General features: G+C 43.6%; 1 protein-coding gene across 2 annotated transcripts in view; it reads left to right on the top strand.

The window, feature by feature from the left end:
* The window catches only part of Tmem132d (transmembrane protein 132D), a 651137-nt gene that overhangs the window by 246597 nt on the left and 382921 nt on the right, over positions 1 to 21619 (top strand). The window lies entirely within an intron of this gene.

Raw genomic sequence — 21619 nt, 5'->3', positions numbered from 1 at the left:
GTGTGTGCATGCATGTGCATATTTATGTGTGAGTGTATGCATGTGTGTATGAGTATATGTGTGTGTGTACATGTGTATGGGTGTATGTGCATGAATGTGTGTGTTTATGTGTATGTATGTGTATATGTTTATGTGTGTGTGCATGTATGTGTATATGTATGTGTGAGTGTATGCATGTATGTATGAGTATATGTGTATGTGTGTACATGTGTATGGGTGTATGTGCGTGAATGTGTGTGTTTATGTGTGTTTATGTGTGTGTGTGTGCATGTATGTGTATATGTTTATGTGTGTGTGCATGTATGTGTATATGTATGTGTGAGTGTATGCATGTGTGTGTGAGTATATGTGTGTGTGTGTGTGTGTATGTGTGTTTGAACAATTGGTCCCCAGCTGGTCACGCTGTTTAGAAAGGCTGTGGAAGCTTTAGGAGGCGGGGCCTTGCTGTAGGAAGTACATCATTGAAGGAGAACTTGAAGTTTGATCACTTCCTGCTTCCTCTCTATCCTGACTGCTTAGTGAGGTTGACCTTCCAGCCTCATACACTGACTGCCGTGCCTTCCCCACAGGATGGACTGTATCTCTTTCAAAGAGTAAGCCAGAATAAATCCTTTCTCTTAAGTCGCTACCCTGGTTAGTTTTTATGGTCACCTGGATATGACCTAGGGTCATATACCCATACATGTGTATACACACACACACACACACACACACACAAACACACACTGGAAGAAGTAACTGTGCTTGAAACATTGCCTCTGTCAGGTTGGTCTGTGGGTCATTTTCTTGGTAGCTAACTGATATAGGAGAGCTCAGCCACAGCTGCTACAATCCTAGACAGATAGCCCTGGGCTGTATAAGAGAGCTGGCTGAGCAGGAGCCTTTGAGCAAGCCAGTAAGCAGCAACCCTCCATGGTTGCTACATTGAGTTCATGCCATGACTTTCATCAAAGATGGACTGTGAGCTGAAAGTCTAAGCTGATTTTTTTAAATACAGGGTGTTTATGGAGCCAACACGAAAGCAACCTGGAGCAGTTGCTTTGGTCATGTACTTCGTTGCAGCATCCTCTAAGGGAACTAAGGTAACCACGAAGCTGTCTCAGCCCCTCCTTTTTCATATTGGTTCTGTAAGAGGCTAAAGGTGACTCACGGTGCCTGGCTGAGGGCCTCTTGATGATCAACCTTCCCCACGGCTCTGAAAACACCATGGTAATTTCCAGGCTTTGATGTGACACTAATGGCACTCCCTTCTCAGAACAGGAGTGTGATAACTGTCAAGGAAATCTCCGGACTAATTTAAATGTGCAAACCACACGGGGGCAGATCATTGTCTTAAATGAGGCCACATGGCTTATGGGGTTGCTAAGCTGAATCAGCTGTTAAACTCCATTCTGAAAGCCGAGGGAAGGAGCCAGCAGCGCAGCGTTTTGTTGGCCGAACTTGCTTCTCTCTCCCTCATGTATTGCCTGGGTCGGTGTACCATATGTTCATGTATTTCTGGCCTGACCATGAACCAAGGAAGTCCACATCGAGTCTCTATTTGCATTAGGATGCATTGGAAATTTGCCCAGGTGGGACCTCTGAAGACTTACCTTAGCCCTACGCTAAATAATATGCAACAGAAGATTGCCAAAGGCTGTGCTGATGCATATGAAGGTGGAGGAAATAGAAAGCACAGGAGGATTGTGATTGGAATCACCCAAACTTCCCCAAACTGGGGAGCTTTAAAGAACCATGTTTACAGACATGTAAATATACAGACATACACTTATATACATAGTTTTAAAATCAAATAGTTAAGCTTCACTATGAACTGGAATCAAATCCCAGGTGTGTCTCTGAGGGAGTTTCCAGAGAGGTTTAGTTGAGGTGGGACAACAACCATTCTAGGCTGAAGACCTGGAATGCATAAATAGGAGAAAGCAGACTGAGTCCTTGGCACTGTCTGTCTGTCTGTCTGTCTGTCTATCTATCTATCTATCTATCTATCTATCTATCTATCTATCTATCTATCTATCTATCTCCTGCCCACCAAGTTATGAATGGGAGAGTTACCTGCTATAGCTTTCCTTTGCCCACCATGACTGTGTGCCTTTAAACTGCAAGCCAAAACAAACACTCCTCCTTAAGCTGCTTCCTGTCAGGTATTTTGGTCATAACAATGATCAAAGTACTTGATATGCCTCCCCAAAGCAGCAGTGTTTGACAAAGGATGTCTGCTACCAGCATTTTTCTCTTGTCCCACTGTGCTGGCTAAGTAAGTGTTGCCAGTTCAACAAAAAGTGAGAGTTCAACTGAGGAATTGCTTACATCCTATTGGCCTGGGGGTAGCACCATCCCTGATCATGTGATCCTAGGTTATATAAGAAAGCAGGCTGAGCAAAGCTATGAAGAGCAAGTCAGCAAGCAGTGTTTCTCTATGGCCTCAGCTTCGGTTCCTGTCTCCAGGTTTCTGCCTTGATTTCTGTGACTGGGAGGTAGAAGCCAAATAAATCATTTCCTCCCCAGGTTGGTTTGGGTGTTTTCTCACAGCAATGGAAACCAAAGTAGGATGCTATTCCACATTTCTCACATCTGTCTGGTCCCCACCCAGTTTCCAATACATTTCAAATCAGTTCAGAACCCTTATCAGCTTCCAACTCTGATCTAGTCTATTGATAACAGTAAAAGAAATCTGGGTTGGGTCAGTCTTACTTCTTTCTCACTCATGGAATAAAAAAGATGCTTGGGATGTCATAATCTTCTTGAAATTCCATTTCCTTGAGTCGGAGTAGTTTTACTGGCAAGCTTTGATAAACTTTCCTTCAGCATGAAGAAAAAATCCACCCAGGATTTCAGTGGCTCCAGCTTGTGAGATCAAACGAGATCTTCTCTGACCTTCTGTGATTGTCTAACTTCCCTGATGGTCACACAGTAGATCTCTCCATAGCAGCTGTATAAAATCTGTGCTTTGACTTTGAGTCAATCGGAACACAAAAGGACCTTATGATGTCTTCATGGTAACAAGGCCTCTCCTTGGGATTTGGCCACATCTCTTCTCTTTTCTGTTTCTCCATTGTCTTGGTTAGTTTCATTGTTAACTAGACACAACCAATAGCCATCTGGGAAAAGGGTGTCAACTGAAGAATTACCCACATCAGATTGGCCTATGGTCACAGCTAACCAAATTGTCTTAATTGTTGGTTGACTGAGATGTGAGGATCCAATCCAGTGGGTTGATGCTACTTACTACCCCTGGACAAGGGTTTCTGAACAGGACTGGAGTGCTAGGTCAACAGTGAAAAACACTCGTTGCTCTTGCAGAGGACCTATGTTCAGTTCCCAGAACCCACGTGCCAACTCACAATTATCCATGACTCCATTTCCAGGGGATACATTGCCTTCTTTTAACCTCCATGTGCATACACGCATGAAGTGCACAGACATGCATGTGGGCAAAATACTCATACACGTAAAATTGAAATAATTAAAAAGAAAAAAAAAAACAAAGCCAAAGTCAGCAGAAAATGAGCCAGATGAGGTGAGCCAGACAACAGGCACTACTTTATTATGATTTCTGCTTCATGTTCTTGTCTTGCAATCCTTCCTTGACCTCTCTCAGAGATGGACTGCGACCTGGAGATGCATGGTGAAACAAACCCTTTCTTCTCTGAGTTGCTTTTGGGCACAGTGTTTGTTACAACAATGAGAGAACAAACTAGGACATCTATCCACAGATGTGTTATGCATGCCAGACAGAGACACTCCTCCTTCCTTCACGTATTAACGTGCATGAGTGATCATTTTCTACCTTGCTTTGTGTCTGTCAGTTCTGAAACCTGGCTGAAGCAACTCAAGGAAGGAAGGGTTCATTGAGTCTCTGTCTTAAGAAAAGACGTGAATGATCCATTGTGGTGCAGACGGCATGCAAGGTGACTGGTCATATTGCGTCACAGCCAGGAAGCAGAGAGAGCTGACTGGAAGTGGATTCAAGCTGTCAAGTCTGAAGGCCTGCTCCCAGTAGCCTACTTCTCTCAAGGCTATACCCCTCTAATGATTCTTCAACCTTCCAAACAGCACCACCTGCTGGGGACTGAGTGTTCAAACACACGAGCCTGTGAGGACATTTCCTAGGCAGTAGTAGTGTTTCTTAACAGAACAGGTAGGGTTATTCTTTTCAATTGGTGCACAATGTTGTACAGGCATAAAGACACCATGACGTCTTTAATGAGCCTTCCTATTAGGGTATACTTTAATAGTTTGTGTCCTCCTCTCCCCCCCAAAATATAGCCTTGTGTCCATGTCCTGTCCTACATATAGAAATCTATCTGCCTAATGCATGCTTAGAGCTAGGGCAGGGGGTAAGACCTATATTATCCAGTTGCTTAGGACCGCTGCATTATCCCATAATGAAAGGCATTAAATATAGGAGGGATTCCCTCCTCTTTGACATGGGCAGGAGAGGTCCCCCATATTCTGATTATATGTCCTCTCTGTGGATCTCCCTCTTTACAGTTTGATCCATCTAGAAACAAATCAGTAGAACCTAGGGATGCAGGACCCATGCCATGTCATAAGAGTGATCCAGGCCCTCTATTCTCTATCTTTTATGCTCTGCAGCAGATGCGTATGAGAGCAAGGCCTCCTGGACTCTGGGGATGAGTGAGCACAGACCAGGAAGCATAGCAAAGCAAAGATACCTATGAGCACTAGATTGTTTGTACCTCGGCAGCGCCCAGAAAAGTAAACTGCTGTCTTATTTAAGCCACTATTATTTCTGGTCTCTGCTCTAACAGCTGAAATGTCATCCTGAGTGATCTACTCCTTACCTGTCACCCGCACAGTGAGGGAAGAGGGATGGGAACGGACTTCGTTATCCTAGGCTCTGGACAGGCTGCCAGACTCTCGCCAGATTTATGAGGAAGAAGGGCAGAGAGTGAAATAGCAATTGCAGGGATTTGTAGCTTAGTAGCGAACTGGCAGAAATGATGGGTAATTGGTTGGAAGAGGGATCTTGCATGGCAGCTGCATCGGAAGGGGCTTCATGGGAGGAATTGTGCAGAGATCTGCATCTGTGAGCACTAACCCCATGTCTGAGAAACACTGGTGTGGCTGAGGGGTTTGCTCATTCCAGACTCAGAGACAACAGGGCAGCCACAGAAGAGCATCTTGTCCCAGATTCCTCATTAATATGGAGACATATACAATATGGAAGGGGCTTGAGGTGGAAGGCAGAAGTAAAGAGGAAAACCAGCATTGTAGTAAAGTAATGAAGGAAGCAATTCACAGAGAGATGAGGGAAGATAGATCTGATAGGCATGGAGACATAACAGGGACAGAAGGACAGATGCAAGAAAGCCCAAGGGTGGGGTCGGGTGGGAGACAGATGGCTCAGCAGTTAAGAGCACTCCCTGCTCTTTCAAAGGATCCAGGTTCAGGTCTCAGCACCCACATTACAACTTACAACTATCTTTAGCTCTAGCTCCAGGGGATGTGTGCCCCCTTCTGGCCTCCATGGACACTACACTCAGAAGTACATAGGCCAATACAGACATATACACACACACACACACACACACACACACACACACACACACACACACACATTACATCATTAAGATAAAAATAAATCTTTAAGAAAAAGAAACCTTAAAGGGAGAACCATTTAATTCTGTCTTGAAAGTGACTAAAGCCAGTGAAGTTCAGAAAATTGATATATTTGATCTGAACATACAGGGTAATCTAGGTGTTCAGGAATACTTATCTCCCTTCAGTAGATGATTGGCTGTACAATTCTACAAGTCAATTGGTGGGAGTGGGGCAGATATCTTTGTACTGAGAAGCAGCTCCCTTCTCTGCCTACTAGGGAGCATAGTAGTACGTTCATCCAGCATCCACAGGGCACCTCACAACTACTTATAGCTCTAGCTCCAGAGAATCTGGTGCCTTCTAGCTTCTATGGGTACCTGAATGCGTATAGCACACACACACACACACACACACACACACACACACACACACATACACGCACGCGCGCACACACACACACACACGTACACATAACTACACATAAACTAAATTCATACTAAAAAAATATAAAAGCCTTTTAATTATGAAGATGTGCTGTCTCTCACACACAAATCTCAATGGGATTCTGATCGCAAATGCATTGGTATTTGTATACTCTGTGTGGAGAAGTGACAATATTTGTTATGTGTTTTTCCACTCTGCCAGTCACCTCCACACTGAAAACAAAGAACATGGTTACAGTCTCAATCTGAAACTGATGTCTGGGGACATTTAATGTACAGTAAAAACTAAAGAAATCATTTTAAGAGTCGAGCTTGGGAGCCCACATTGGCAAATCCAACAATTCACCAGTCGCTTGTGCATTTAAAGAATTGCTCGATCTGGATGCTAAAGTGTCCATAATGAGAGAAGTGGGCCAGTGACAGCTAATAACACACAGGGATATGTCCAGAGTGACAGCACCTCCCCTGCTATCTGTGCTTTGAGTCTGTCTCCAAATGTCTTAAAAAAATGCCAATTTGGGGGATTTTATTTATTTATTCATTTACCTTTTGTTGTTGTTTTCGTAGGTTTTTTTTTCCCCGTAGATTCTGAATTGTGATCCTAAAATGAGCCAGTGGTAGTAATGATTCTTTCCTGCCTTTACAACTCCATCCTCACTACATAAACATGGTGGGGGATGCATCTAGTCCTTTCTTCTAGTGTGCCCATACCTCTTATTATAAAGTGATGGTAATATTTATATACCCTGGCTTAAGCATGTATAGTTGTTATGTATAATGTTACAACCACTATGAGGACATATACCTTCCCTCCTGTGTCCAGAAGACACTCTTCTATCCTGTTATCCACCACTTCTAGCTTTTATAATCTTTCCACTTCTTCTGAGATAATCCCTGAGCCTTGGGAGGAGGGCGTAAGGGAAGATGAGTGTGGCATTCCACCACTTCCTGAGGAGCTAGGAACTTGATAGCTGCCTAGCATGGGAGAATCAGTTTTTCTAAAGGCCTGGATTCTGACAGGTCAACCACATTTTAATGGAATTGGAATAATCATACATTCTAGTGTAGATGGGCAGGGCAAGTTGCATTCAGTGGGCTTTAAAAAAGAAAAGAACACAGAGTAGGGTGGTATGCTGGCGACTTGTTTGTCAGCTTAGCACAAAACACAGTCATCTTGGAAGAAGAACTCCTGATTGAGAAAATGTCTCTACAAAGATTGTCTTGTAGATAGGTTTCTAAGACATTTTCTTGATGAATGATTGATGTGGGAGGGTCCCGCCCACTGTGGGCAGTGCCATCCCTGAGCTAGTAGTCCTGATTCTATAAGAAGGCAGGCTTGAACTGGGGGGCAGGGGAGCAGGGGACTAGTCCTGCCTCTAGGTTCCTACCATGCCTTCCCTCCATAATGGACTGATGTTGGAGCATGTAAACCAAATAAACCCTTTCCTCTCCAAGTTGTTTTTAGTCATGATCTTTATTACAGCAATGGGTAGGTGACATAAACATGATCAAAATCCATCCTGCAAAATTCTCAAAGAATTCATTAAATATGAGGAAAAACTTTGAACATTTTAAATCGTTTTCCCCCTCTGTTATTCTTGTTTGTTTAGCATGTTCATGGCATTCACTTTGCTCTTTAATTAGTGACAGTCATAGTAATTAAGTGACTATTTATTGAGCTGACATTGATCTAATGGCTGTATTGGCAGCCATTTAACCAATCCTTAAATCTGTGGTCAGTGTTGCTGTCACTTTTTTCATTGTCACTGAGGAAATGGAGCACTGTGTTACTTAAGTGGACTTCCCAGGGTGGCTCTGGGTTTAAACAGGCCCCGCCACCCCCAAGCGTGGCTCTGTTCACATCACACTGGCTTTTTACTAGATCAGAGAGACTCTCCCCAAGGGCTTCTGCACCTACTGACAGCTGTCCTTTCTCTTTGGTGCTCAGCATGCTTTACTGGATATCTGGAGAAGCCATTCAATGCTCTCTCACACTCCTCCAGAACGTCTCAGTGTTTGAGAGGATGTCTGTCACTGGGAACCATGCAAAATCTCAACACACATGGTGTGACGCCAAGTGCCTGTGAGCTTTGTGTGATATAGCTAGAGTCAGCCTCCGAGACTATCTGTGGGGCATTATCTAGATTGGGTTAATTGAAGTGGGAAGACTCTCTGAATACTCATCCTATGGGCTGGGGTCCTGGACTGAATAAAAAGGAGACAGTGAGTGAGCTGAGCACCAGCATCCATCACTCTCCGCTTCCTGACTGTATATGCCATGTGACCATTCTGCTTCATCTTCCGTCTACCATGCCTTCCCTACCATGATGGGCTTTATCTTCAAACTATGAGCCAAATAACCTTTCCTACTTAAGTTGCATTTGTTGGGTGTTTTGTCATAGGGATAAGTAGCTAGCATTCCTGGTCTTGTCCAGTGAGCCCATCCTCTGAGGGTCATTAGATTAGTCATAAGTATTCTGAATAAATGATGGAGGTGCAGAGAGGAAGATCAGTCAAATCTCGGAGCTTAACTCATTTCTTGTCATACCTTATGGGCCAAAGCAAGCCATCTGGCTAATCTGAGAATCAGGAGTCAAGTAATGCCCGCCCATTACAAGGCGAGAGCCTCATGGCCATGTTCAAAGACCATCAAGGGGAAACCTTCATATTCTTGACGTTCTGTTTGGGAAGCTTAGCCTTTAACTGTTGAGCTGTCTTGCCAGCCCCAAAACTTAGCTTTCTTGATAGAGAGTGTCAAGAAGACTGTGTGAGTCAGATGTCCGTCACTGTGACAAGTCACCTGAGATCATTAACTTATAAGAAGAAAAGGTTTATGTTAGCCAATGACTTCAGAAGGGTTCCCAGAAACCCTTGATCCTGTACCAAAGAGACAAGCAGCAAAGGACGCTGCTTGTCCCTGTCTCTTTGGTACAGGATCAAGACAGAATGTCATGGCATGAATGTCTTCCAGAGGAAACTAATCAGCTCATGACATCTGTGTACCAGAGAGAAAGAGATTGGGGAAGGGACCTAGATCCAAGTATCATGTTCAAAGGCACACCCCAAAGACTTAACTTCCTCTCCTCCTCTACCATCTTCCTCTGGGGTCCACCAGGGGACTGTGATAATTTTAAGTGTGAATTTGCCACAGCCTAGAATCAGTCACCTGACAAGAGTCTCAATTGAGGAATTTTTTTTTTTTAAGCAGATTTGTCTGTTGGGACTGTCCTGATTGTTAATTCATATAGGAAGACACCACTCACTGTGGATGACACCTCTAGACAGGGTATCCTGAAATGTCCAGAACAGGAGAAAACTACACAAAAGTCAGCAGGTAGCATGGCTTCAGTCATCTCTCTCTGCTCTTGACTGTGGGTGTCATGCGACCGGCTGCTTGAGTTCCTGCCTGGACTTCCCCGTTATCATGGACAGTAGTGTGGAATTAAACCCTTTCCACCCCTATGTTTCTCGATATTATTTGTTGAACAGTGGCAAAAGAGAAACTAGGCCAGGAACGAAGCTTTAACACATGGGCCTCTGGGGGTCATTTAAGATCTGAACAATAGCAGTGAGTGTACTTGTAAAGAGGGGTCCCTTTAAGTCAGCTGGTCCGCATCAAACTCCATTACTAAGTGGAAAAAAATCAATAGAGACGAGAGAAAAGTTATTAAAATTCATGTTCATAATCAACTAGAAACAGTCTGCCTCAGGGAATGAGAGTTAGAGTAGGGCTGGGCTTGATGAGAGGCTCAGTGGGTAAAGGTACTTGCTGTCAAATCTGCAGACCTAGGTTCGACCCCTAGGGCCTACTATTAGTCAAGAACCAATTGCAGTGCGTTATCGTCTGAACTCCACACATATGCTGATGCCTGGGCATTGTCTGTGACCTTTGAGAGCCAGTGATCTTCTGTCCTGTGGCCCTGTTGTACAATATGCAGTGATTAATGTGTGCAGCCAGCACGAGATCCATGAGGTCCTCTTCTCTCTAAATCCACTGCACATCCAGATGTCCCTTGTCCAGTCTGCTGTGCTCTTTATTTCCTTTGTCACCTGGTGCCTAGACCATCCTTGCAGCTGTATGAGTGCTGTAGGAGCCATGGGCCGGGTTCTTGGTCCACAGCTCCTGCAAAGAGAGAAGAGTAACAGCCACTACTATTGCTGTTATAGATGGAGTGAATTCATAAACAGGAGACAGAGATGCCAGGCTTTTTGGTATGTCTGTTGACTTTCTGCATGCGTTTGGGTCTCTAATGCTTGCATCCATCAAGAGATGATGATGGCTAGACCATTCTAAAACTGTCTCCTTGATGCCATTCACCTGTTGAAATTTCTCCTCCACTCTTGGTTCCCTAAAGGGCTGGGAACCCACTCTCTGCTTCCCAACTTTCTGTAGTTGTTGAACAAACTATTGATCAGACAGAGCGACTTAAAACCATCCTAGGGGCTAGGGAGATGGTTCAGTGGACAAAACGCTTATCACTCAAGTATGTAGATCAGGGTTTCCATTCTTAAAGCCCACATAAAAGCTGTCTGGCAAAAAGATGTTTGAGGGACAGCTTTAAATGTTTTATATACACAACCTTATGAAACGTTCTCTTTATTTTGCTTTCTGTCGTCCATTATTTGTTTGCTGCACGAGATCCCTTAGGGAGGAGAGAAACCTCAGATTGGGGTGTTAGGCATGGTTGTTAGGTTTTTCCTTAAGGTTTTACTGCTTCGTGGGATGCCATGACTAAAGGCTGGCCTTCTGTCCCTGACGACTCCAAGACAAGGCAATGGGTGTAATATTTGACCCTCCCATGTTCCTGGCCATTGCAGGTCAGGGTAACACGTATGGGCTAAAACCTGCTATAACGGCTTCTGTTCTGCACACAGTCGCTGATTTCACTAATGTTCTCCAGCTTTACCTCTATGGAAAATAGACATGTAAATGCAAATCCCAACCCATGTGACATTTACATTTCCTTTTTAATTTAGGTGTTTAGGTACCCTCAAGAATCTACTTCATAATGGAGGGAGTCTTTGTATCTTTTTCCAATTTAAAAAAAGAATTCCTTTATTGTTAGCCACACACACACACACACACACACACACACACAGACACGGCAAAAATTCTACGACTGGCTTAAATGCCAACACTCTCAATATTAAACTTATTTTTATTTTTCAGTTACACGAGAGTGTATGAGTGTGTGTGTGTGTGTGTGTGTGTGTGTATGCGCATGCGTGTATGTGTGGGTGTGTGTATATGTATATTTTTTATCTTTCCATTCTGCAGGTTCTGGGGTTTGAAATGTAGTTGTCAGATTTATCAGCAAGCTCCTTTGCCTGCTGAGCCATCTCGCCAGCCTAGCCCACCCTCCATATTTTCTTATAAGAACTTTGGACAGGCAGTCCCGCTGATCACTTTGTGCCCTTGGCTCACAATGCTCAGTGCTGGCTTCCATTCTCTAGCATTCCATTCACATCTGTTCCGTGCGGGAATTGCGTCTCCCTTCTGTGCGTCTATTAATCCAGTTTATTTTTGATATACTTCAAAGTAACCTGCAAATGTAAGTGCACTTGAGGCAAATGCAGATCCTCCAGCCTGCATCTCATTAAGTAGACTTCTGTCTGTCTCTGCAGCTCCCAGTTTAACATGGCTGTGGAATGGAATGCAGAAACCTTAAATCTGGAGACAGATCTTGCACAGCCCTGTGAGGTTCCATTATGTCCCTTCCCAATCAACTTCTGTGCTTTTGATGGCTACCTGGGAAATCATTGTTCTTTTTAAAGTTAATACAATTATTTTATTAATTCTTTGAGAACTTCATATGAATAAACTGTTTTGATCTTATTTACTCCAAACTCCTCCTCCTCCTCCTCCTCCTAAATCCTTCCGGATCCACCCCATCATCCACCCACATCCGTTGTCCACCACTCTGAACTTCAGATCCTTGTCTCCTTCTTACTATCCCATCAGATCCAATCTGGGCTGCTGATGTATTTCAGGGGCTAGGGTTATCCACTGCAGTGGAGTTGACCTGCCAGGGCTCACACACTTAAGGAAAACAGAGTCTCCTTCCCCCAGAGGCCCATCAACTCTCCATAACTCCTCAGTTATGAATGAGGGCTCATGAACTCCTTCCCACTCCATGCTAGAATGTTGATCACCGGGTCTTATGAAGGCGACCATAGCTGCTGTGAGTCTATAAGCTGACTGACCCTGTTATGTCAGAGGACACCCTTTCACCCAGTTTTTACAACCTTTTGTCTCCTTATTCTACAGTTTCATTCTTCTTTTTGAAAATCACAGGATGGATTTTCTTTTCTTCTTTTTCTTTCCCTTCTTTCTTTCCTTCCCTTTTTTTTTGGGGGGGGGGGGTAGGAGGTATGGCCATTTGGTGTTTGCTGTTATTGTTACTTTAAGACAGGGTCTCTCCATATGTCTTAGTCTGGTCTCAAGCTCTTGATAATCTTCCTTCCTCAACCTCCCTCTCCCTCAAGTTCTGGGGTTACAGGCTTATGCCAGCAACCTGGCTTCTGCAGCACTGCATAGAGGAAGTCCTATGACACATGGTTTTTGGTGCATTACTTCTTTGTGGTGTTGGGGACTCACTCATGTGGTTCTTACATAGGTTAATTATCCATTCCCCTCCTTGCTAATTTATCATTACTTAAACCATAGCACCTACCCATTGCAAGCTTTTCTTTTGTAGAGCTCTGAGCTTTTTATTTTTCGAGTTGGGGATTTTACAAATAAAGTCACTGTGAATATTTGAACATAAAAATCTGCATATAGACAACAATACTTATAAACTCTAAAGAAACATAATTCATAGTTCTTTTGGGAGGTTACAGAGCAGGGTTTCATGGAGCCCAGGGTAGCCTAAATGCTCTCTGTAGCTAAGGATAACCTTGAACTTCTGATCTTCCCGACTTTTACTCCTGAGTTCTAGGATTCTAGACATGTACCACCAGGTTCTGTTTGTGAGATGCTGTGGATGGACCACGGGGCTTTGTGCATGCCACACAAGCACTCTGACAACTGAGCTACGTTCACAGCATCCCCTAGTTATGCTTTTAAAGCATTGGTGGAGGATTTGAACTTGCAGCTTGGAGTCAGAAGTCTGGCAATCTCTAGTACTCCCTGAGAGTTCCTCGATCTTCTGTCAGTTATTCAACAGTCAGAGTTCCTGGTAGATGGTAGTAACTGTTACCTGGGCAACAAATTCTCAAGCTCCCATTCTTCCAAATGGGTGAGGGTAAGAGCTAGCTTATCTAAGCTGTAAGGGGCCAGGTACTTTCATCTCAGGGACTTTTGGAATTGTACCCTTCGTGGTTCTTTCTATTGCCCTTTCTCTGTCAGTCTCCCCATGGCACCATGGGCCATCCCAGTGCTAAAGCTGGCCAACTGGCTGGAATAGGATCCCTTAGCAGGAGAGCTGACATCACCAGCTGCTGCATCCTCATGGCCCATGGCTGTCCCTGAACTGTCTACTTAGTCCTTCCCCCCATATACCCTGGTTCCATCAGACTAATTCATTTTTATATTTATAGCCTATAATAAATATTCCAGGAAATCGCTTTCACAAATGTGTTTATAAAGTCTTTGTGACATTCGATACCTCCGCTGGCTGAGATAACCCTGCTCTCAAACAGAGTGTGTAAAGCAAGGAGCGCCAAGAAACATTTGCTGTTTAAAAATCAATTTGACTCAGTCTTATTTTACTTTCCATTGGGCTAATTTAAAAGAGAAAATATTTCAACAACACTAAATTGCTTTCCCCAGAATCCCAGCACAAATATCTGGGGGGTGATTATAAATTGGTTCTCTGTATCGGTGGGGTCCCTGTCGGTGTTTTCAAGCATTTAAAAAAAAATACCTTTTTTTTTTTTTCTAAATGCACAGACTTTTCTCTTTGTATTATTCCCTAAGCAATATGGAATAACAGCAAATTATACATCACACCGGCATTGTATTATAAGGTACCATTCATCATGTAGATATGCCATAATGTGTAGGGGGTAGAAGCGGGGAGGGGGGCCCATGCATCTTCTATTAAATACATTAAATACATTATATAAGACTTGAGATGGATAGATTTGGGTACTTACGTACTGAGGAGGGGGAGTGTCCGGGAACCAGCTCTCCACAGATACTCTGCTTCAAAGTGGCAGTCAATTGGTTGATTCCTTTCAGATTCTGAAACATACCCATGTATCTTCAAGGCAGTCTACCTCCTGGATTCCATCTTTCAGATCCCAGACTTACTGCGTACATTTGCACAGGGCAGCACTCCTGATATGTGTGACATGGAATGCCACATCAGTTATGCCAAAGAGGCTACATGAACTGAGACTTAATGAAAATTTGGTCCTTCTCTAAATGTGTATAACCTGAGTTCCTGTGACTTGTATCTGGGCACCGTCTCAATCAGCGTGGATTCCACTCAAGGGCGTCTGAGGAGCCACAAGTCAGCTCTTCTCTGCCCCAGCCCAGTTCCCTGTCCTCCTTTTGGTGGCCTCAGCATCACGTGTGGCCTGAGCTCCTTTCTGTTTCCTTTCGCTGTACTTGACCAATGAACATCTGCCTAATGTCTCAGTTACAAAGGTTGACCTCTGGGATGGTACTGTCTGAAGCCCGTGCTTCGCGATGACACCGATTCATTGCTTTTCTTCATCTGTAGTGCTCTTTAAAAATTAATTGGGGTCAGAAAGGCTGCTCACTCGTTAAGAGCACTTACTGCTCTTACTGAGGACCTGGGTTCAGATCCTAAAACCCACACAGAGACTTACAACTGTTTTCCAGAGAAGTAGACACCCTCGTCTGGACTCTGCGGGTTCCAAGAATATATGTGGTGTATAGACATACATGGGCAAAACACCTGTGGACATGCATTTTTTTTTTCTTAAAACCAAACTCAGGCTGGGGGAAAAGCTGAGTCAGCAAAACCAGTTCTACAAACACAAGGATCTGTTTGAGTCCCAGAAGACATGTAAAATCTAAGCATGGTGCTATGCACTTCTAGAACCAACACTGAGGAGGTGAGGACAGGCTGATCCTTGGGGCTCGCTGGCCAGGCAGACTAGTCTACTTGACAAACTCTAGGCCAACAAGGGACCCCCTCTCAAAAGACATGGTAGACAGTATCTGAGCAAGACATCTAAAGTTGTCCTGTCCTTTACATGCATGCATACACACTTGCATACGTGTGCCTCAACGCACACACACACACACACACACACACACACACATGGAGGCATGCACACACACATATGTGCACCTCAACACACACATATACACAGAGGCATGCATGCACTCATGTACATGCATACACACAGATGCATACACACTTAAATATGAGCACCTCAACACACACACAGACATGCATGTACTCATGAACACATGTACACACACAGGCACACACATCTGCATGCACACAATCTGCATGCACACACAGAGGCATGCACACACTCATGCATACATGCACACATACCATACTCATATGCACACACACACACAGAGGAGTGCATGCACTCATGCACACATGCACACACACGGGCACACACATACTTAAGCTTATCTCTATAGAGCATCCTCCGATCAGATAACAGGTAGTGTTTCTCTTCCCTTTCCCACTAGAGCAGGGGAAATGAAGAACAGTGCCAAGTTGTTCCTAATTGGGTTTTCCACAGACTCAGGAAGAATCACTGGTCTTGGCAATGCTCATTTTTCAAAACGACCACCAAGGGCTCACACAACCATTTCTGCTGCTTAGGTCCTGATCTAACTCCCTGTGCTGTTCATACACACTTCAAGTTCATGTTTTATCAGATTCTGAAGAGGAACTTGCAGATAGCCACAGGTACTTACATTCAGTGGTTGTTCTGTACCAAGGAGCAACCTTCCTCTAATTCTTGCCAGCAATACCTCTCTAAGGACAGAAAAGAACACAGCTCCCTTTGGCTAAGCTCTGATAGAATCCTATATTCCCCAGTGTGTCCTAATTTCAAAGTAAAGTTGATCTCCCATCCGCACCATCCCTGTTTACTGTGGAGGAGCCTTCATTCTTGAGTAAATTCTATGTGTTGTCCTATGTGGGTAAAGCAGGTTACAGGGCCAGACTCAACCATCCACTGATCTATATTCAGAGATGGCTTGTTTGTGGTCATGTGACCTGGGGAATTTCTACAAATTAAAAAAAAACATCTTTTAAAAAGTTATTTGTATTTTATGTGTGGAAGTGTTTTTCTATGCCTATACATATCGTGTGTGTGTGTGTGTGTGTGTGTGTATGTGTGTGTGTGTGTGTGTGTGTGTGTGTGTGTTGTGTTCATGGAGTTCAGAAGAGAGAATCAGATTCTCTGGAATAGAATACGCAGATGGTTGTGAATCAAGCGTGGGTGCAGGGAGCTGAATCCAGGTCCTCTGAAAGAGCAGCCAGTATACTTAACCTCTGAGCTGTCTCTGTATCCCACCTTTCTGTGATCTATTCCTTTTCTTATATAAGTATCATTGATACTGAGTGAAACTTGCCAATCCGTGTGCATAAAAGTTACCAGTATGAAATATTGGATACAAGAAAGAGCTAGCCAGCAAGGGCTATGGCCACCTTTCTCAATAGCCTGTCAAACAGTTTCTAGAACTTTGGGGAACTGATGGACCAGAGAATAGCTTGGGTTTTAAATATACACACTGTGTGTCTTTCCAGGATTTTATTATTTCACTCTTGTAATCTCACGGCCAGTGCCTTTCACTCTTGACTGTGACCTGTGCACCCTCCAGAACCTGAACCTTATTTAGGTCCAGTTGGCTATTGGTGCTATCCACCTTTCTGTTTGGTTGACCTCTGGGTCCTACTTAGATTAGAGGCACTCGAGGGAAGTACATCTTGAATGCTGATGTAACCAGCAGTCAGAAACCAGAAGATCCATCTTAAAAATGTCTAGTCACAGAGGAAAGAGTTTAGCCATATTTAGATTTGGGCATTTGAGGGAAGGGGTGTGGGGGACAAAAGAAGAGAAAGCCCAAGGGTTAGTCAGTGGGGTTTCAGGTAAGCTGATCTCCTTAGCTGGTGGCTGGTGGCTGATGGCTGGTAGCTAGTAGCTGAGTTAAATTCCTCCCTCCTGTACACTTTGGCCCACCAAACAAGGGCGAATCATGATCACAAAGAACACCATCCTTTGACAGCATGCTGAAGGAGAAGCCCCGTTCTCCCACTTAGGGCAGTCACAGGTAGCCACTGCAGGCATCTCTCAGCTCACATCCCACAATGCATCTCCCGGAGGAAAAGATGGGTTCCTGATGGTTGGCTTTATGAAGTCCAGGCAAGTCTACTTTCTCAGGTGTAAGAGCTACAACCTTTAACTGGAGCCATGATTTCATTTCATGATTATTCTGTTTGCAAATTAAAAAATCCCAATTAACTTGCATTGACAATTTTTATAGTAAAAATTTTTTATAAAATTCTCTTACTTCTTCAGCATGCTATAGAGAGAGACTTACACACACACACACACACACACCTACCTCTACTCTGTATAGTATCGAACACCTACTACAGTCTGTATGGGTAGTTAAATAATGGCCTCAACCCCAAAGTCAGTGGCATCTGTATAACAGCTGTGCTTCAGGGTAGGAGCACAGCAATCTGAGAATACTCTTGGATGCTTGGATGATTCCTATCTCCGTGATAGACGTCTCCCATGTGTCCTGACTGAATCTCTACCCATGGCTCTCCACGGTGCTTTTCTCCTTCATTGTGGTTACATGATAGATGAATGAGCTCATGGGTCACAGGAGCTCAATTAATTTGCGAGCTACATTACCCATCTGGACTCTTGACTGATGGCCAGGATGTGGTGTTAGGAGTGTTTTTTATCTCTTCATGTCAAAGTTTCTTATCACGCCAATCATTCCTAGCTTGAAAACATTTTAGCCAATAACACCTAGCCACCGTATATCATTTTTAGGGGCCTGTCAGTGGTTCACAAATTGTGGACCCTGACCCCTTAGTAGTCAGGGTGATGTTCCTTTCCACTTATACCTACTAATGGAGAAACATGGAAGTGGCCCGATGTTCTATAACGTTATGACCTCTGAGTCATCCCTAGCTGTGCTGGGGGTTGGAGCATCATTGCTTTAAGGAGGATGTGGTATCAATGTTTATACTGAGGTCTCAGTCTCCTGGGACTATGTAGTGAAATGGGACTATGTAGTGAAATACATATAGGCGCCATCTGCATTTTTGTTAAGCTAAGCAGTAAGAGTAAACATAAACTGGGCTGGAGATATGGCTCAACAGCTAAGAGCACTGGCTGCACTTCCAAAGGATCTGGGTTCAATTTCTAGCATCCATACAGTAGCTTCTAACTGTTGATAACTCCATTTCCAGGGGATCCAATGGCCTTTCTTCTGGCCTCCATGGGAACTGCGCACATGTGGTACAAGTACATGCACACAGGTAAAACCTGTATACTCATGCACATACTATAACAATAGATACATCTTTTAAATTTTTTATTAAATTATTTTATTTATTTATATTCATCTTTTAAAATGTAGATTCTTTCAAATACACTATAAGAAATTAAAGATATAAGTAAGATAGTGTGAAATAAAGTATAATAAAATCATAAACCAAACACAAGAATTTGCATTTTTAACTAATGCTTATGATACTTAAAAAAAAATTTAGGGTCTAGAGAGATGGCTAACGGTTAAGAGCACTGACTGCTCTTCTGAAAGTCCTGAGTTTAAAACCTAACAACCACATGGTGGCTCACAACCATTTGTAATGAGATCTGACGCCTTCTTCTGGAGTGTCTGAAGACAGCTACAGTGTACTTACATATAATACATGAATAAATCTTTAAAAAAAATTAGAGGAAAAAAAAACCCCTAAGAAACGAGCTGCCTTTCCACAGGTCTTTGGTGAGGACATCTTAGGGAAGAAAATGGATTGATTTGGGATTATTTATTTTAATTTTGGCTAATTAATTTTATTTATGCATTTATGTATATGCACCTCATGTGTACTATATCCACAGAGGCCAGAAGAGGGCAGCAGATCCTCTAGGGTTGGCATTACAAGTGGTTTTCTGTCAGCCGCTCAATGTGGGTGCTGGGAACTGAACTCTGGTTGTCTGGACTGGAGCAGCCAGTGCTTTCAACAGTTGAGCTATCTCTCATCTAGTCAGTTGTCAGTGTGGTAAAAATGACTGCGAAGAAACTAGAAGAAATTACGTGATAAAGTAATACTTAAATTCTGGAGGGGGCGTCTGTAGCCCGAAATTCTGGGAGCTGTGAGTTCAGGGGTTTTTTTTGTTGTTGTTGAGTGAATTGTGGGCAACTGAGCAGAGGGATGTCAGCCAGAACTGATGTCTAGGCTAAGGTTCAGAAACACATACCCTGGCTCTGTTGGTTTGTTTTCGTTGTCAACTTGACACAACCTAGGATCAATGAGGGACTGTCTGGATCAGATTGGCTTGTGGGTGTGTCTACAGAGGATGCTTTTGGTTATGTAAATCTGAGCGGGAAGACCCACAGAGACAGTAGACACCACAATTTCCCCGGTTTTGCTCCTGAATTGTGTGAGGGGAGAAAGAAGCCTGAGCACCAAGCCTGCATTCATGTCTCTCAGTTCCTGATTGTGTATGTGATCCACTGGCTACTTCAGATTCTTGCCTTGATGTCACCACAGTGATGGAATGTAGTCTTGGGACTGTGCTCTCAGGGAAACCCCCTCCTCTAAGCTGCTTCTGCCAGGGCATTTTGTCACCACAGCAACTTGGAGAGGAAGCCAGAACACTCCTTAACAGCCTGAGGACAAGAGCCTTGTGGACCATGACATCCCAGAGCTGGGGCCTGTGGGAGATTGGAGTTAGTGCTTCAAGCTAATATTCAAAACACTCTGCCTTGGGACTTTGCTGCTCCCCTGTAGCCTGTCCCAACTCTGAGCATGCCCCGTGTTTCTCATCAGAGTTTATAGAACAGATGCCTCATTGAAGTCCTACATGGAAGAAAATAAGCTATAATTCCTTCTCTTTCAAATTTCCCAAGAAACCTCCTAAGCTCTTGATGTGTTCTGGTCATAGGTTCATTCCTTGACCACCCACACCAACTACACACTGAGAGAGGACGACTGTTCTCACTGGTCATTCTTAGGCTGGGTTCTCTGGCTCATTCTATTCAGTTCTATTCTGTTCGTTTTTATTTTCTACGTTTTGCCTGCGTGAAGGTTTGTACATGATATGCAGTGCCCAAACAGTTCAAAAGAGGACATCAGATCCCCTGAAACTGGAATTACATATGGTTGTGAGCCATCATGTAGATGCTGGGAATTGAACCCATAACCTCTGCAAGAGCAACCTGTGTTCTTAAAACTGAGCCACCTTTCCAACCTTATGTCTCCTTTTATTCCCAAAGTTCCTATGAACGCTCATAATAAAGGAACCAGCATTTTTGCGTAGTTTTACTTATTTATGTTTACGTTAAAAAATCAAACCAGAAAATTTTACTAAACATTTTATGAACACATTTTCAAAAACAGGTGTTACCATCATCGTGTGTTAAACATGAGTGATATAATTTTCATTAAAAAAACTGTATTTTCTAAAACAATGAGAAAATGAGTGCTCAAGCTACTGTTTACATTTTTATTAGATATTTTCTTTATTTACATGTAAATTTCTCCTTTCCCAGTTTCCCCTCCAAAAAAACAAAGAAACAAACAAAAACAACAAAAACAAACCCCTGTTGCCTCCCCCTCCTCACGCCTGCCACCTTACCCTCTCCCACTTTCTGGCCCTGGCATTCCCCTACACTGGGGCACAGAACTTTCACAGGGCTGAGGTCCTCTCCTCCTATTGATGATCGAATTTGCAATCCTCTACTATACACGTGCTGCCTGAACAATCAGATCCCTCCATGTGCAGTATTGGTTGGTGGCTGAGACCCTGGGAACTCTGAGGGTACTAGTTAGTTCACATTGTTGTTCGTCCTAAGGGGCTGCAAACCCCTCAGCTCCATTGGTGCTTTCTCTAACTCCTTCACTGGGGTCCCTGTACTCAGTTCAATGGATGGCTGTGAGCCTCTACATCTGTGTTAATCAGGTACTGTCAGAGCCTCTCAGGAGACAGCTATATTTAGGCTGGCTTGCCCTTCCTTCAGTCTCTGCTTCATAGTTAAACTCTGCAACTCCTTCCGTGGGTATTTGGTTCCCCCTTTTAAGAATGATTGTTCTGGCAGCATGTGTGTAGTAGAGGTTTGCAAAGTCAATCATCAATGGGACGAGAGGCCCTTGGCCCTGTGAAGGTTCTGTGCCCCAGTGTAAGAGAATGCTAAGGCCAATAAGTGGGAGAGGGTGGGGTTGCAAGCAGGGGTAGGGGAGGCAACAGGAGTTTGTTCTTGTTTGTTTGTTTTTTTTTTTTTGAGGGGAAACTGGGAAAGAAGGAATCATATGATATGTAAATAAAGAAAATATCTAATAAAAAAAAAAGAAAAAAAAAAGGAATGAAATGTCCACCTTTTGGCCTTCTTCTTGAGTTCTTTGTGGATTATGGGTTGTTCTTCCTGTATTCCAAACTTCTGGGCTAATAACCACTTATCAGAGAGTGCATACCAT

Source organism: Mastomys coucha, unplaced genomic scaffold, assembly GCF_008632895.1.
Source record: "Mastomys coucha isolate ucsf_1 unplaced genomic scaffold, UCSF_Mcou_1 pScaffold22, whole genome shotgun sequence".
Classification (NCBI taxonomy): domain Eukaryota; kingdom Metazoa; phylum Chordata; class Mammalia; order Rodentia; family Muridae; genus Mastomys; species Mastomys coucha.
This window is presented reverse-complemented; position numbering and strand designations above follow the sequence as displayed.